This window comes from Carcharhinus amblyrhynchos, chromosome 12 (genome assembly GCF_965287045.1).
Source record: "Carcharhinus amblyrhynchos chromosome 12, sCarAmb.v2.hapA, whole genome shotgun sequence".
NCBI classification, from domain to species: Eukaryota; Metazoa; Chordata; class Chondrichthyes; order Carcharhiniformes; family Carcharhinidae; genus Carcharhinus; species Carcharhinus amblyrhynchos.
Window position 1 is genome coordinate 81,786,911 of NC_137335.1, and position 18,154 is coordinate 81,805,064.

An 18,154-nucleotide genomic window follows, 5' to 3' on the forward strand; every position below is an offset into this window, starting at 1 on the left:
TAAAAATAGAAAATGCTGGAAAAACCCAAGAGGTCTGCAAGCATCTGTGGAGAGAAAAACAGAGTTAACGTTTCAAGTCTGTATGACTCTTCTTCAAAGGTGTAAATGACTGAACTTTATGCTCAGTATCAATCTGCAAATCCTTTCAACACATGCCAATGCAGGCAGTAGGAGCAGGAGAGATTCCTGATCAGCCATGGGATGGAGACAATGTTGGAGCCTCTACCATCACTATCCACACCTCCAGACAACAACACACATGCAAACACACAAGCTGCCACAGGAACTGTGTGAAACGTAACACATCACCGTCAGCTGACTTTAAAACAAACTACCCGGAGAAGTAAACTCATGCTTCCAATCAAAGCAACAAAAGTATGACAGTTAACATATGCTATAACATGGGTGCAAATTAAGCACTGAATAGAGGCTGGCTGTCCATCCACAGGGACAGAGAAAATCTCTGCAAATCACAAAATAAATACAGATTCATATTAAAGAGATTTGGCTCATCTTTTCAGAATAGAAATAAATTTGAGAGCAGCTCAGTGGCACAGTGGTTTGCACTGCAGCCTCACAGTGCCAGGGACACAGGTTCGATTCCTGGCTTAGGGCACTTTCTATGTGGAGTTTGTATGTCTGTGTGGGTTTCCCTGGGTGCTCTGGTTTCCTCCCACAATCTGAAAGACATGCCTGTTAGGTGCATTGGCCATGCTAAATTCTCCCTCAGTGTACCTGAATAGGTGCCAGATTTTCACAGTAACTTCATTGCAATGTTAATGTAAGCTTATCTGTGACACTAATAAATAAACCTTTCATGAATTTACGTTCCCTAATCACACCATCTGTGGCTCAGATTAATCCAGTATTGTGCGTGCTTTCTCTTTGCCTCCACTGCCTTCCTAAAATTCTACCCCAAATATCAATCATTCTTTACAGAATTGGAAATTAACCCTATTCTTCTGTCTGTGTATCTTGTCTTACCAAGAGGTAGAGTTCTGGACTGACCTCCAGTGCCATTTAATATTGTCTAACTTTGTGTATGGTCTTCTTCTCAATTTGAGACATAGGAACAGGGGAGATGATGGCCTAGTGGTATTATTGCTGGATTATTAATCCAGAAACTCAGCTAACGTTCTGGGGACCTGGGTTCAAATCCCACCACAACAGGTGGCGGAATTTCAATTCAATAAAAAATATCTGGAATTAAAAATCTACCGACTACATGAAACTGTCATTGATTGTCAGAAAAACCCATCTGGTTCACTAATGTTCTTTAGGGAAGGAAATCTGCCGTCTTTGTCTGGCCTACATGTGACTCCAGAACCACAACAATGTGGTTGACTCTCAACTAGGGAAGGGCAATAAATGCTGGACAATCAGTGACACCCGTGTCCCACAAATGAATTAAAAATAAGGAGTACGTCATTTTGCTTCTAAGTCTTTCCCACAATCAGTGAGATCATGCTGATCTGTGATAACACCATTTGTCCTTATTTGCTTTATATCATTTAGTATCTTTGATTAACAAAAATCTACCAATTTCAGAAATAACATTCACAATTGATCTAGCATCAGTTGCTGTTTGCGACAGACAATTCCAAACTTCTATGACTCTCTGTGTGTGGAACTGCTTCCTAATTTCACTCCTAAAATTTCTGGCTCTAATCTTTCACAATGCCCCCTTGTCTTAAACTTCCCAACCAGTGGAAATAGTTTATCCCAACTCATCCTATTTGTTCCCCATAATATCTTGAAAAAGTGCAAACGAATCGCTCCTTAACCTTCCAGGGAATACAATCCTAGTTTGGGTCATCTCTTGCAAGTTAATCCTTGGGAACCATTCTGACAAATCTATGCTGCACTCTGTCTTCGGCTGATGTACTCTTTCTAAGGTATGGTGCTCTGAAATGCTCACAGTACTCCAGGCTTTGCCTAATCAGGACTTTATACAGCCAAAGCTTGACCACTAACCCCTTGTATTTGTGACCTCCAGTTATAAAGGCCAGCATTCTAATAGTGCATTTGATTACTTTCTGTCCCTGTTCACGAGATTTTAATGATCTATGTACCTGGAACCCGTTTCCACGCCCCCCCACCTTCCCCCTTCAAGTCTCTTTGGACCTTCTTTGTCCCGAACTTTCAGCATTTAGAAAGTGCCCTATTCTATTTTTCGTAGGTCCAAAGTAAATTTGATTTAATTGTTTAATTATTGTCACATGTATAGGGATACAATGAAAAATATTGTTTCAGCTTGCTATACAGACAAAACATATTATTCATAGAGTACATAGGGGAGAAGGAAAGAATAGGGTGCAGGATATCATGTTACAGTACAGGTAGGATGAAGTGAAAGATCAGCTTAGTATATGATAGAACCATTCAAAAGTCTGATGACAGCAGGGAAGAAGCTGCTCTTGAGTCTGTTGGTACGTGTTTTCAGACTCTTGTATCTTTACCCAAGGGAAGAAGTTGGAAGAGAGAATGTCTGCTGTGCATGGGGTCCTCAATTATGCTGACGTTTGAAATGATGTTACAACACTGACTTTCACTCACTGCTAAAGAATTCCACTTTTTCCCTGTCTTTCTTCCTAACTCAACCCTTCAATCGTGCAAATCCACATACTCCTTTGTATCAAGACTTAAGGTTTGCCTCATACCCTCTTGTTTCCCAAAACACAGCACAATTCTCGGAGTGTGATCAGATCAGGTCACTAACTCCAGCTTAAGTCTGGCATCGAACTTCCACTCAATGATCTAGTCTTATAATTAAACATTCTATTTGCCTTGTCCATTGCTAAAGCACAATTATTTGACATATTAACTACCAAATCTATGACCAGATTCCTTTTTACATCATCTTTAACTATACGTACATTGATAGTATCATTCTGCACACCCATTTCTCACATGCATGCGCCCACACACACACATATATACATTTTATATATACACACACATACATTCATATGCATTCACATATATAAAGAACAAAGGACAAAGAACAAAGAACAACCCAACACGGGAAACAGGCCCTTCAGCCCAACGAGCCCGCGCCACCGCATCACCCTACACCTATTCTACCCTGCGTGTCTACGAATGGAACCCCTAACTTAGCCAGATTCAGGGGAGAATAGTGTCAATTTGGTAAACCAATCAGCCTAAGAGCACATCTTTGGGGTGTGGGAGGAAACTGGAGCGCCCGGAGTAAACCCACGCAACCACAGGGAGAATGCGCAAACTCCCACAGACACAGGCCCAAATCCATGTATCTGCACAGCTAGCAGTGCTAGTCACCGAGCTGTTGCGGCGCCCGTCTACCGGTCCAGGATCAAGCACATACACCGACACGAAGTACTAGGCCACTCCCGGAACCTCCAAGAGCAGCCCACGCACGACCCACTGTGTGCATGCCCCTCGTTTGACAACAAGGTGGACCTCCACCTGCGGAATAAAAAGACAAAAACGTTAACTTACAAGTCTGCATTTCCAGTGTCTCCCGAGGCTCTGACCTTATTTAATAGTCATGATGTGGGTATGCCGGCGTTGGACTGGCGTAAACACAGTAAAAAGTCTGACAACACCAGGTTTTAGTCCAACCTATTTATTTGATAATATATCAAATATTTGATATATATATTTGATATTATCAAATAAATAGGTTGGACTAAAACCTGGTGTTGTCAGACTTTTTACCTTATTTAATAGCCCCTACTATAACCCTCCATCCTCGTTTCGCTCATGTGTCTGTCTAAACGTTCCTGCCTCCACCACCCTACTCGGTAGCGCGTTCCATACCCCCACGACTCTCTGCATAAAGAACCTTCCTCTCACATCCAAATTATACCTCTCCCCCCTCACCCTTAAATCATGACCTCTCGTATTTGTACCCAGTCTAGGGAGCAGTCTCTCACTATTGACTCTATCTATTCTCTTCAGTATCTTATATACCTCTATCATGTCCCCCCTCAATCTCCATCTTTCCAAGGAGAAAAGTCCCAGTTTCTCCAACCTTTCCTCGTAACCCAGCCCCTCCATGCCAGGCAACATCCTGGTAAACCTCCTCTGAATCCTCTCCAGAGACTCCACGTCCTTCCACTTATATATATACTTACACAGAGTGTGTGTGTGTATATATATATATATATATACACACACACAAATTAGAAATTTGTCTCCTTATATTTTGCTTGTAATGTTATGCAGTGTAACACAATGCTTTGCAGCGTTTTCCCTCACCAACCAATCACAAACCACTGCCTCATTACATGGTCATTATTTATGTATGAATTTTGATAATGAGTGCCAGCAAGCTATTTAACTTCAATGAGGGCATCTCAACCAGTGCCAATACTTCCCTCGCCCATCACCTGCACACATTTGCATTTTCAAGCCAGGGGGTGGCATGAGTCTGTGGAAATCGCGTTTGATTTCTTTCCTCCTGCTCTTATCCATTGCTGACAAGACCAAGTCACACCCCTTTCCACATATTTGTAGTCACAGCTCTTGTCACTTTGATTCATTGTAGTAACTTATCTATATTACTAACTGGTATTGTCCAATGTTTAACTGTAATGTGAGTTATCTTATATTTATTTACCATAGTAGGTTACTGTATATTCAGTTATTATTGTAAGGGACTACGTTTAGCAGAAAATACATACAGATATGTTCAGTGCTATCTCAAAAAAATTTCAATCTGGACAAAAACATAAAATGGCTGAATCCAAGTTTGCCTGTGACCCTGAACAAAAGGAATTATCTGGCAGTATTGGGAAATTCACACCTCATTATCTCTGACGAGCCATTAATAATCTTCAGTAGGCTGCCCAGACCAAATTCAAAAAGAGCTGTACATAGGCCATCTGCATTTCATAACCCAGGCTGAACCACAGGGGCCTGCTGGACTGCTAAGACAAAGGGCCCTGCAGCTGCCCTTACAATTCTTTTAATGTTGAGACACCTAACAATTTCAGCGATCCAGATTAGGGATACACATCCTTCGTCAAAGGTGGTTTGGAGAGGTGAAATACCTGGGGCTCTGGCTTGTCTTGCTCAACAGCAAAGTCTCAATTTGCTTTGTTGTCATCTGATGAGCAGACAGGGAGCTCCAGCCCAGGTTGGATACCTGGCCCTCATCTCCATGGCTTCTGCTGGAAATTCTGCACCATAAGACAGATTCATCTCTGCATGGTTATCTCATTGTGTGAAGAGAACACCACTAGCATTGGTATTCAACCCACTGATCTGCGTGAAGGAATATCTCATTGGTCTTTGATTCTGGAGCCCACGTGAAACAATATTAATTTCCTCTACGGTCTCTCTGTACCGTAAATCTTTCTTTTCCCTATCCTTTCACCAAGGAGACAATTTTGCAGCCCTCCTCCTGCATTTTTAGTTTGTGCAAATAAACTAACCCTTTGAGTTAATCCTATCTCATGTTTGCCATGGGTTATTAATTGAAAATTAGATTGTACCAAAACCAAGGTGATGAGAAATACACCAGCAATTATAGAGAGGGAAACAAATGAAAACATCTTTCTGTTTACTTACAAGTGGTGAGAGGAGAAATCAGTGCTGTTTAAAATTAATCCCCTCCTGCCCATAACATTGTACTGAAGGATCCTGCATTTAGCTCCTGGTGTGCATTGTCTTATATCTAGTTGCTATCATGATTAATCTATATTTAGCTGTTTAGTGAGTTATCCTATATCTAGTCACTGTAGTGAGTTTACCTATATCTAGTGACTTAACAAGGGTTGGGCACTGCACTCTAGTCAATATTTATCCTTTGTGTAACCCCACAAAAACAGATGGTCTAGTTCTTACCACATTGCAATTTGAGGGGGTGGGGAGGTGTCATTCATGTTGTCCATAAATTGGCTGCCCCTACAACACTAACTACATTACAACAGTAATTACATTTCAAAAGGACTTCATGGGTTGTATCGTGCTTTGGCACATCCTGTAGAAGAGGGAAGAACTGTATTAATGCAAGTCTCTTTGTTAACTTCTTTATTTAGCTTTTGTAGTGAATTTGTGCATTTCTGATTCTTGTAGGGAATTACCTCCAGTGTTGCTGTAGTGAAACACGCCATTAATAGGTCCAGGCAGCGGGCAGCTGAGGGGGTCATTCATCCTGACTGCCTGCCCATCCTCTACGGCTACGTTTGTGGCCGGATGTCCCTGGAGAGGAAGCATACAGTGTCCATGGGTGCAGTTGATGCCTTCCGCACCCGTTGGGCACCACAGGGGCTAAGGTGTGTTTGGCACATCCTGTAGAAGAGGAAAGAACTGTATTAATGCAAGTCTTTTTTTTAACTTCTTTATTTAGCTTTTGAAGTGAATTGGTCCATTTCTGATTACTGTAGGAATTACCCCCAGTGTTGCTATAGTGAATTGCTTTTACAAATTAGGGTGGCATGATGGCACAGTGGTTAGCACTGCTGCCTCACAGCACCAGGGATCCAGGTTCGATTCCCGACATGGGTCACTGTGTGGAGTTTGCACATTCTTCCCTGTGTCTGCATGGGTTTCCTTCGGATGCTCTGGTTTCCTCCCACAATTCTATAGTTGTGCTGGTCAGATTCACTGGCAATGCTAAATTCTCCCTCCGTGTACCTGAACAGGTGCCAGAGTGTGGCGATTAGAGGATTTTCACAGTAACTTAATTGCAGTGTTAATGTAAGCCTACTTGTGAAACTAATAAATAAACTTTAAAACTGTGTGTAGTTATTAAAGTAGTCATTGATGCTCCACCTAGTTGTTTTAATGAATTACCTTATATTAGGTTTGAAGAATGTGTTTTCTATGCACGAGATGTAGCAGTCTCTTTGACCAGGATAGCTTTCTCCCTGACACACCTGTACCTATACCTGCTGCTGGTTCTGGCCGCCGCGGGGTGCTCTGGGGAATGTAGTTCCTCCCCTCAGGATTTGCCCGGGCGCCATGCACATGGGAACTACAGCTCCCAGCGTGCCCCGCGGCCGGCGACAAGCCCTTCCGGCGCAGAGGGCTGGGTGGGACGGTGGTCGGCGTAGCGAGGGGTGCCATGGCAACCAGGGCTTGGGGCCTCTAACTGCGGCCTGGAACTCGGGGTTTGGTGCGAGCTTTCGGCTCTGGGAGACTGGACGCAGGTTGGCCGGGCAGTTGTTCCAGTGGAGGAAGGCCTCTTCTCTCTCTCTGATACCGCAAGAAGCTTCTTGTCTCGGATACAGGCCGGACTCCACCTCAGCCGCCTCCTGCCCCCGGGCCAGGCAAACCCAGCATGTTGTCAGCCCCATCCCCTGCAACATAGCGACCAGAAGGTGGACAACCCTGGTAAGGAAAAAAAAACGTGTAACTGTTGTGTTTATAATAATGCTTCTGAATGGATCATCGTCTGTAAGGTGGTCATTCCCTGTGTTAGAAAACTCTCAGAAACAGTGACTGAGTGGCAAATTGTTCTAGAATCACAGAATCCCTACAGTGCAGAAGGAGGCCATTTGGTCCGTCGACTCTCCACCGACCACAATCCCACCCAGGCCCTGTAAACTCACATATTCACCCTAGCTAGTACCCCGACACTTTAGCATAGCCATTTAACTTCTTTTCTCTGATCCATAGTGCCTCAACCCAGTACTTTGAGGGTTGATGAAAGTGCTACCCAACTGAGCCAAGGTGGTATTGACGTGCCCTTCATTTTTGAACACACAACGTTTTGATGTCTTGCACCTACCCCCTGGCCCTGCCTGGAACATTCAAGTTCTCAATGGAAATTGCCTTATTCAAACTAGTTTTCCATTTAACCCTGCTTAGGTGGAGTGCTTTATACAGTATCCTAGATCGGAACAATTAGCATTGCACAAGTTCAAATGCCCGTTTTCAAGTGTGAAGCAGTTTATATTTGCTGTCTAAGAGATAGCTGCTATACATTTTTAATTTTGCTTACAATGTCTTTCTGCTTTATTTGATTTATTATTGTCACATGTATTAGTACACATTGAAAAGTATTGTTTCTTGTGCGCTATACAGACAAAGCATACAGGACGCAGAGAAGGAAAGGAGATGACGCAGAATGTAGTGTTACTGTCATAGCTAGGGTATTGAGAAAGATCAACTTAATACAGGATAGGTCCGTTCAAAAGCCTGATGGCAGCAGGTTTAAAGCTGTTCTTGAGTTGGTTGGTACGTGACCTGACACTTTTGTATCTTTTTCCTGACGGAAGGAGCTGGAAGCAAGTATGTCTGGGAATTGTTTCTTTTTGCCTTTCCAACTTGCTGTCATACTGATTTCCACATAATGGAAAGGTACAGATTGTTGCTGAGTTGTCTGATCCCAGCTTGGTTGGTGATGGGGATGACAGGTTTAATTTCATTAAGTATGGCATCAAGGAACTCCAACAAAAATTGAATCAATTGGATCAGCAGGAAGTTGGTTGTGGTTGTTGGAGGTTAATTATCTCAGCTCTGAAGCTGAAGAGTCCCTCAGGGTAGTGTCCTGAAATTTGAGCCCAGGCATCTTCAGCTGTTTCATTAGTAGCCTCCATTCCATCAAGAGGTCAGAAGTACGGATTTTCGACTATACAATATTCAGTACAATCCAAGATTCCTCACACTGGAGCAGCTCATGTCCAAATGCAACGAGACCTCAACAATACCCACAGGTTTGGGCTGACAAGTGGCAAGTAACGTTCATGTGACACAAGTGCCAGGTAATGGTCATCTCCAACAGGAGGGAGTTTAGCCATCGTCCCCTGACATTCAGTAGCATTACCTTTGCTGAATCTTCCTCTACCAACGTCCTGGGGGTTGCCATTGGCCAGAAATTGAACTGGACTAACCAAGTACAGTGTTTACCACAGCAAGTAACTCACCTTCTGACTCCCCAAAGTTTGTCCACTATCTATAAAGCACAAGTCAGGAGTGTAATGGAATTCCCTCCATTTGGCTGGATGAGTGCAGCTCAACAACACTTAAGAAGCTCGACGCTATAGAGGAGGCAGTGACGTAATGATGTTTTCACTGGACTAATAATCCAGAGACTCAGTGCAATGCCTTGGGGATATGGGTTTGAATCCCACCATGGCACATGGTAAAATTTGAATTCAATGAAAATGTGAAATTACATTTAATGATGACCATGGAACCACTGTCGATTGTTGTAAAAATCCATCAGGTTCACTAATGTCCTTATGGGAGGAAATCAGCTGTCCTTACCTAGTTTGGTTTACATGTGACTCCATGGAAATGTATCGTCCTTCCCACATTAATCAGGAGAGGGGCAAGAATAAAGAATGTTTTAGGGAAATAAATCTCCTCTTTAGACAATGGGTTCAATTCACTCCAGAACTAAGTTGTGTAAGTATGGCAACACTATAGTGCAGTACTGAAGGACTGCTGTATTACCAGAGGTCCTGTCTTTTCAAGGGATGTTAAATCAAGGCTTCATTGTCCCTGTGGTTAAGGTAGATATTAAAGATCCCATCAAAGATGACCAGGGTGTTATTCTCATATGCTAATCAAAATCCCCTCCCACAACAGCCACCACCAGAACAAAGAACAACCCAGCACGGGAAACAGGCCCTTCGGCCCAACAAGCCCGCGCCGCCGCATCACCCTACACCTATTCTACCCTGCGTATCTACAAATAGAACCCCTGACTTAGCCAGATTCAGGGGAGAATAGTGTCAATTTGGTAAAACCAATCAGCCTAAGAGCACATCTTTGGGGTGTGGGAGGAAACCGGAGCGCCCGGAGGAAACCCACGCAACCACAGGGAGAATGCACAAACTCCCACAGACACAGGCCCAAATCCATGTATCTGCACAGCTAGCAGTGCTAGTCACCGAGCTGTTGCGGCGCCCGTCTACCAGTCCAGGATCAAGCACACACACCGACACGAAGTACTAGGTCACTCCCGGAACTTCCAGGAGCAGCCCACGCACGACCCACCGTGTGCATGCCCCTCGTTTGACAACGAGGTGGACCTCCACCTGCGGAGTGAAAAGACAAAAACGTTAATCACAAGCCTGCCTTTCCGGTGTCTCCCGAGGTTCTAACCCTTATTCAATAACCCCTACCATAACCCTCCATCCTCGTTTCACTCATGTGCCTATCTAACTGAACCTTAAACGAGTCCAACGTTCCCGCCTCCACCACCCCACTCGGTAGCGCGTTCCATACCCCCACTACTCTCTGCGTAAAGAACCTTCCTCTCATATCCAAATTATACTTCTCCCCCCTCACCCTTAAATCATGTCCTCTTGTATTCGTAACCAATCTAGGGAGCAGTCTCTCACTATTGACCTTGTCTATTCCCTTCAGTATCTTATATACCTCTATCATGTCACCCCTCAATCTCCGTCTTTCCAAAGAGAACAGTCCCAGTTTCTCCAACCTTTCCTCGTAACCCAACCCCTCCATGCCAGGCAACATCCTGGTAAACCTCCTCTGCACCCTTTCCAGAGCCTCCACGTCCTTCCGGTAGTAAGGTGACCAGAACTGGATGCAGTACTCCAAATGTGGTCTAACCAACGTTCTATACAACTGAAGCATTAGACGGCAGCTTTTAAACTCTATCCCCCTTCCTATAAAGGCTAGCATTCCATAAGCCTTCCTGACAACATTCTCCACTTGTGTCACAACCTTCATGGATTTGTGAACCTGCACTCCCAGGTCCCTCTGTGTTTCTATACTCCTAATTTGTCTACCTTTAATCACATAGCTCCTCTCTACATTATTCCTTCCAAAATGCATCACCTCGCATTTGTCAGGATTAAATTCCATCTGCCACCTATCTGCCCAATGCACCAACCTATCTATATCCTGTTGTATCACCTGACAATCCACTTCAGTACCCGCCAACCCTGCCATCTTGGTGTCATCAGCAAACTTGCTGATCACACCACCTACGCTCTCTTCCAAGTCATTTATGTAGACTACAAAGAGGAGAGGTCCCAGTACCGAGCCCTGTGGCACACCACTGGTCACTGGCCTCCAGCTGGACAAAGTCCCCTCCACAACTACCCTCTGTCTCCTATTGCCCAGCCAGTTCTCAATCCACCTAGCTACCTGACCCCGTATCCCATGCGCCTTAACCTTTTCTACCAGCCTACCATGAGGGACTTTGTCAAACGCCTTACTGAAATCCATATAGATGACATCAACGGCTTGTCCATCGTCAACCGTTTTTGTCACCTCCTCAAAGAATTCCACCAGATTCGTAAGGCAAGACCTCCCTCTAACAAAGCCATGTTGCATATCCCCAATCAGACCGCAACGCTCCAAATGCTCATACATCCTACCCCTAAGTACTTTTTCCATTAATTTCCCTACCACCGATGTCAAACTCACCGGCCTATAATTCCCAGGGTTATCCCTACTACCTTTTTTGAACAGCGGTACCACATTTGCCACCCTCCAGTCTTCTGGGACCTCACCTGTGTCCAAAGAAGAGACAAAGATTTGCGCCAGAGGCCCAGCAATTTCATCTTTCACCTCCCTAAGCAGCCTGGGATAAATACCATCAGGCCCCGGAGCTTTATCCGTCCTTACGCTACCTAAAAGCCCTAGCACTTCCTCCCTCGTAATAGATATTTCCTGCAGCTGATCCTCAGCTCCCTCTAACAGACCGCACGATTCCGAACCCCTCTCTTTTGTGAATACCGACGCAAAGTATTCATTCAGGAGCTCCCCCATTCCCTCCGACTCAATACATAACTCCCCGCTTTTGTCCCTAAGAGGACCAATTTTCCCTCTAACTACTCTCTTGCTCCTAAATAATAAATTAATCTATTCATCTTACTTGCTATATGTAAAATTATTGATATATTTATCTGCATAATAACAATAATTAATCACATCAATAGTAATTAATTGGTTATGAATTTGTAATGCCCTGATTGTGATAAAGCACAATAAATGAACATCTATTTCTCTTTCAACCTTCCTTCCACAACACTATTTCTTTGTAGACAACCTGCTCGTGCTTGAGAACTGAAGCACAAAGTCTGGTTATACTGCCTATCACTGTGTACGTACAGTGTGGAGCAGTAACCCACTGTACCATTGCATGTAAAACCTTGAGAAGTCAGAGAAGATGTACTTTGGCAATGCCAACCATGGGATTTGTCTTTAGAAACATTGATGCCTTTTTGTTTCTTTCTGGCTTGTCCGAACTCATTAAACAATGCAAAGCCACAGTGATTACGGGGTTAGAAATGTGCGCCGGAGTGAAAGTTGATCCTGACTAGCTTCCCTTATTAACTGATCATAGAGCAACATTGGCACAAAGTCAGAAGAAATGTTTGAGTGGGCGTGAAAAGGTAGCAAATTGGGAAAATGGGCTGAAAGTAATGACATTCTAAATTTACATTGGCCTGCCATGTAGCAATAGACCAATAGAAGTGTAATTGATGCAATTGCCCTTTGACTGTGTGCCAACCTCATTCAAAGAGGAAGTTGATATTATTGGCCTATTATTGGTGCAACTAGTCTACCCAGATGTTTATGCTCTATTCAAGCCCTCGCCCACTCTCTTTCACCTAATCTTATTAACTTGAATTCTTTCTCCCTCAAATACTTCTCAAATAGGGCTTAATATCAAAAAGGGCTTGGAGGGAAAAAGGCCAGGTGAGTTTGTTTGAAAAAACAAGGAAAAAAATTTTTTTCAAAACTACTACAGCAGGAAACAAGGAAAAAAATTTTTTTCCCCATAAAAAATTACAGTGAATAATGGAGGGGCATGTGATGTGTGGTTTCTGTATGATGTGGGAACTGGTGGACCCCAGGGTCCATCCCAGTGACCATGTCTGTAGTAAGTGCAGGTTGCTGGAGGAGCTCCAGCTCAAGGTGGATGAGCTGGCCTCTGAGCTACAGACACTGAGGCTCATCAGGGGGAGAGAGGGTGCCATTGTCAATGGGGTGCAAGTGACATCCACCCCTGCTAGACTGGCTAAATCTAAGGGTCAGGGACAAAAGGGGGCTGCTGGGAGGAGGAAGGGGGGTGAGGAGCGGAGGCCTCAGCCTCTTAATCTGCATAACAGGTTTGAGGTTCTTGCTTCCAGTCTGGAAGAGGACGAGGCAGGTGAGGTTGGTGAGCAAACTGCACACGGTACAGTGATGCAGCAGGACATAGGCAAAGAGAAGGGGAAAAGGAACGTAGTAGTGATTGGGGATAGTGGGGTGAAGGGTATTGACACTGTCCTTTGTCACAATGACAAAGTGCACAGAAGGGTGTGTTGTCTGCCTGGTGCTCGGGTACAGGATGTCGCAGCTGGGCTGCAGAGGAATCTGGAGTGGGAGGGTGAGAACCCGGTCGTTGTGGTACATGTGGGTGCCGGCGACGTAGGCAAAGTGCGGACTGAGGATCTGGGGAGGGAGTATGAAAAGCTGGGAATGGAATTAAAAAGTAGAACCGACAAGGTGGTCGTCTCTGGGCTACTGCCTGAACTGAGTGCAGACGGGCGTAGGGTTGACAGGATAAAGGAAGTGAATGGGTGGCTCAGGGATTGGTGTGGGAGGAATGGGTTCGAATTTATGGGGCATTGGCACCAGTATTGGGGTAGGTGGGACTTGTTCGGGCGGGATGGGGTGGGTCTGAACCGTGCTGGGACCAGAGTGTTGGCGAATCGAGTAAAGAGGACTGTAGACAGGGCTTTAAACTAATTAGGGGGGGGGAGGGTGCGAGGGTAGGTGACGCTACGAGGTCTAAAGTTAAGGATAGGGTACAGGTAAGGGAAGAGGCCGAGGATGTCCCAATTGGTGGCGTTACGGCAAATAGGGTCCAGGTGAAGGCTGGGATGAAAGCGCTTTATCTGAATGCACGAAGCATTCGGAATAAAGTGGATGAGCTGGTGGCGCAGATCGACACAAATGGATACGATCTGGTGGCCATTACAGAGACGTGGCTGCAAGGTGACAGGGACTGGGAGATGAATGTACAGGGCTATCAAGTGTTTAGGAAGGACAGGCAGGAGGAAAGAGGGGGTGGCGTAGCTCTGCTGATTAAGGATAGTATCAAGGTGGTAGCAAGGGATGATATCGGAGCCAAAGAGCAGAAAGTGGAATCGTTGTGGGTGGAGATTAGGAACAGCAAAGGGAGGAAGACGCTGGTGGGTGTCGTCTATAGGCCCCCAAATAATGATCTGGAGGTGGGGCGGGCTGTTAACGCGCAAATAAGTGCGACGTGCAGGAATGGGACGGCAGTAGTTATGGGAGATTTCAATCTGCATATTGATTGGTCGACCCATGTTGGACGAGGTGGGCTCGAGGAGGAGTTCTTGGAATGCTGCCGGGATAATTTCCTTGAACAGTGTGTGTTGGAGCCGACGAGGGAGCGAGCTATCTTGGATCTGGTGCTATGTAATGAGGCGGGTAGAATTAGGGACCTTGCGGTGAAGGATCCTCTTGGAGAGAGTGATCATTGCATGGTGGAGTTTCTGTTGCAGATGGAGGAGGAGAAAGTGGGTTCCCGGACACGCGTCCTTTGTTTGAATAGAGGGGAGTATGGTAGGATGAGAGAAGAATTGGCGAATGTGGACTGGGGGAGCGCGTTGGAAGGTAGGTCTGCTGAGGAGCAGTGGAGGATCTTTAAGGAGATCTTTCTTGGTGCTCAGCAGAAATTTATTCCGATGGTCAAAAAGGACAGTAGGAGGAGAGGTAATAAGCCGTGGATAACGAAGGAGGTGAAGGAAAGTGTTAAATTAAAAGCGGAGGAATTTAGAGTAGCTAAGAGCAGTGGGCGAGAAGAGGATTGGGAAAGGTTTAAATGTCAACAAAGATTGACAAAGAAGTTGATAAAGGAGGGTAGGAGAAGCTATGAAGCTGGGCTAGCGCTTAATATAAAAAAGGATAGCAAGAGTTTTTATAAATATATAAAAAGGAAGAGGCTGGCTAGGGTGAACGTTGGTCCTTTAGAGGATGAGAAAGGGGAGCTAGTGGTAGGGGATGGGGATATGGCGAAGGTCTTGAATAACTTTTTTGTTTCTGTCTTCACGGAGGAGGACGTGAATAATTTGCCGGGTGTTAGCGATGGAAAGGTGGTAGGACTGGAGGGTCTTAATGACATTACTGTTACTAGAGAGGTGGTGCTCGACAGACTGGAGGGGCTGATTGTGGACAAGTCCCCAGGACCGGATGGAATGCATCCGAGGGTTCTGAAAGAAATGGCGGAGGTTATAGTGGATGCCTTGGTGGTTATTTTCCAGACGTCGCTGGATTCCGGGGAAGTGCCGGAAGATTGGAAAACGGCTAATGTTACGCCGTTGTTTAAGAAGGGTGCCAGGCAAAAGGCGGGGAATTATAGGCCGGTTAGTTTAACGTCTGTGGTAGGTAAAATGTTGGAATCCGTCATTAAGGAGGAAATTGCGAGGCATCTTGAAGGGAATTGCTTGATAGGGCAGACGCAACACGGTTTCATTAAAGGGAAGTCGTGTCTGACAAATTTACTGGAGTTCTATGAGGATGTGTCTAGGGCAGTGGATAGAGGAGAGCCGGTGGATGTGGTCTTTCTGGATTTTCAGAAGGCGTTTGACAAGGTACCTCACAAGAGGTTATTGCAGAAGGTCAGGGGACATGGAGTTGGGGGTAGGGTGTTAGCGTGGATAGAGGATTGGTTGTCAAATAGGAGGCAGAGAGTGGGGGTCAATGGGTGCTATTCGGATTGGCGGTTGGTGACTAGTGGGGTGCCCCAGGGGTCGGTGCTGGGGCCTCAGCTATTTACCATTTATATAGATGATCTGGAGGAGGGAACCGAGTGCAGGGTGTCGAAATTTGCTGATGACACCAAGATTGGGGGAAAGGCAAATTGTGCGGAGGGTGTGGAGAGTCTGCAGAAGGATCTAGATAGGCTGGGCGAATGGGCCAGGAAATGGCAAATGGAATTTAATGTTGGCAAGTGTGAGGTGGTCCACTTTGGTAGGAAGAATGGTAGGAAGGACTATTACTTACGTGGCGAAAAACTGCAGCAGGCGACGGTGCAGAGGGACCTCGGGGTCCTTGTGCATGAGTCGCAAAAACCCAGCTTGCAGGTGCAGCAGGTGGTCAGGAAGGCGAATGGGATGCTGGCCTTCATAGCGAGGGGGATTGAATATAAAAGTAGGGAGGTCTTGCTGCAGCTGTATAGGGCATTGGTGAGGCCGCAGCTGGAGTACTGTGTGCAGTTTTGGGCGCCGCACCTGCGCAAGGATATTTTGGCCCTGGAGGGAGTGCAGAGGAGGTTTACTAGGCTGATACCGGAGTTGAGGGGGTTGAGCTATGAGGAGAGGCTGAATAAACTAGGCTTGTACTCGTTAGAGTTGAGAAGAATGAGGGGAGATCTCATTGAGACGTATAAGATGATGAATGGGATGGATAGGATAGAGGTGGAGAGACTCTTCCCGCTCAAAAAAGACAGTAGGACTAGGGGGCACAGCCTCAAGATAAAGGGGAGGCGGTTTAGAACGGAGTTGAGGAGGAACTTCTTCACTCAAAGGGTGGTGAATCTCTGGAATTCTCTGCCCGTTGAAGTGGTGGAGGCTGCCTCGCTAAATATTTTTAAAAAGCGGGTTGATGGGTTTTTGATAAGAGAGGGGATTAAGGGTTATGGGGAGAGGGCGGGAAAGTGGAACTGAGCCACGACAGATCAGCCATGATCTTATTGAATGGCGGGGCAGGCTCGAAGGGCTAGATGGCCTACTCCTGCTCCTATTTCTTATGTTCTTATGTTCAAATGCATCTATAGCATTGACGTTGGATTTGCCTTCTACTAGCTAACGTGTTGCACATTTCTAGGGAGATTTTCCAATTGTTTTTTGCATATCATAAAATTCCTACAGTGCACAAGGAGGCCATCAGGTCTTCACCAACTCTGACAGAGTATTTTACCCAGGTCCACCACCCTGCCCTATCCTGTAACCCCACACATTTACTATGGCTAATCCATCTAACTTATCATCTCGGGACACTAAGAGACAATTTAGCATGGCTGATCCACATCCCCTGCACACCTTTGGATTGGAGGAGGGAACTGGAGCGCACAGGGCAAAAGTGCAAACTTTATGCGGACGTTCACCGAAGACGGACCTAGGTCCCTGGTGCTGTGAATCTGCAGTGCTTACTACGGTGCCACCAAGCCACATATGTGTGGAATATTAAGTCAGTAATGAAACAGTAAGAGTGCAGTGTGTTTCTTTTCAACCTGTTGGTGTTAACTTTTTATGTTCGTTTGAATTTTGGCTCTCATTTCTGGTGCTTTGCAATGAAGAACTGAAAACAGTTTTTATGCTTTTCATGATCTCAGTACATTGCAGATTGCTTCAGATATAACAAAGTGCTTTCGCAGCATAATCACTTGCAATTAAGGAAGGAAGAATTTGCATTTGTATGGCACCTTTCATGATCTCAGGGCATGACTTGCATCCAAGGAGGTACAGAACTTCAAAATTGCAGTTTTATCAGAAATGCCAACTTGCTAATAGGAAGATTCCACAGTAGCAATGTAATAACCAGATAATTCTAGTAGTGCTGTTGATTGATGGATAGATAATTGCCAGGATACCAGGAATAACTCCTCTCCTTCTCTTCAAAATAATGCCATGGGCTCTTGGCTGAAGTTTTTAGTTTATGTATTTATTAGTGTCACAAGTAGACTTTAACATAGCAATGAAGTTACTATGAAAATTCCCTAATCGCCACACTCTGGTGCCTGTTTGGGTATACTGCAGGAGAATTTAGCATGGCCAGTGCACCTAACCAGCATGTCTTTTGATTTATACCATTATTACAGAATCCCTACAGTGCCGAAGGAGGCCATTTGGCCCATCGAGTCTGCACCAATCACATCCCACCCAGACCCTATCCCCTTAACCCCATGCATTTGATCCCCTAGCTAGTCCCCCTGACACTAAGGGGAAATTTAGCTTGACCAGTCCACCTAAACCATACATCTTTGGCCTGTGGGAGGAAACCGGAGCACTCAGAGGAAACCCATGCAGACACAAGAAGAATGTGTAAACTCTAGACAGACAGTGACCCAAGCTGGGAATTGAACCCTGGTGCTGTGAGGCAGCAGTGCTAACCACTGTGCCACTATGCGTGCATGTGTGTATTCCCACGTTCCCTCTGTGACTTGGCTTCAGTTTAACTTCTGAAAAAAGGCACCTTCAACAGTGCAGCATTTCCTTTATACTGTACT

The 18,154-nt window shown here is 45.3% G+C and overlaps 1 protein-coding gene across 2 annotated transcripts in view; it reads left to right on the plus strand.

Moving 5' to 3' along the window:
* The first annotated feature begins 7,012 nt into the window (after window positions 1–7,012).
* The window catches only part of ccdc28a (coiled-coil domain containing 28A), a 33,358-nt gene continuing 22,216 nt past the window's right edge, over window positions 7,013–18,154 (plus strand). The window contains exon 1 of one of the 2 annotated variants that reach the window (XM_080200834.1): window positions 7,013–7,320. The gene's annotated coding sequence lies outside the window, so the exon portion shown is untranslated. The remainder of the gene's footprint in view (window positions 7,321–18,154) is intronic. The other variant, XM_080200835.1, reaches the window with a different exon arrangement.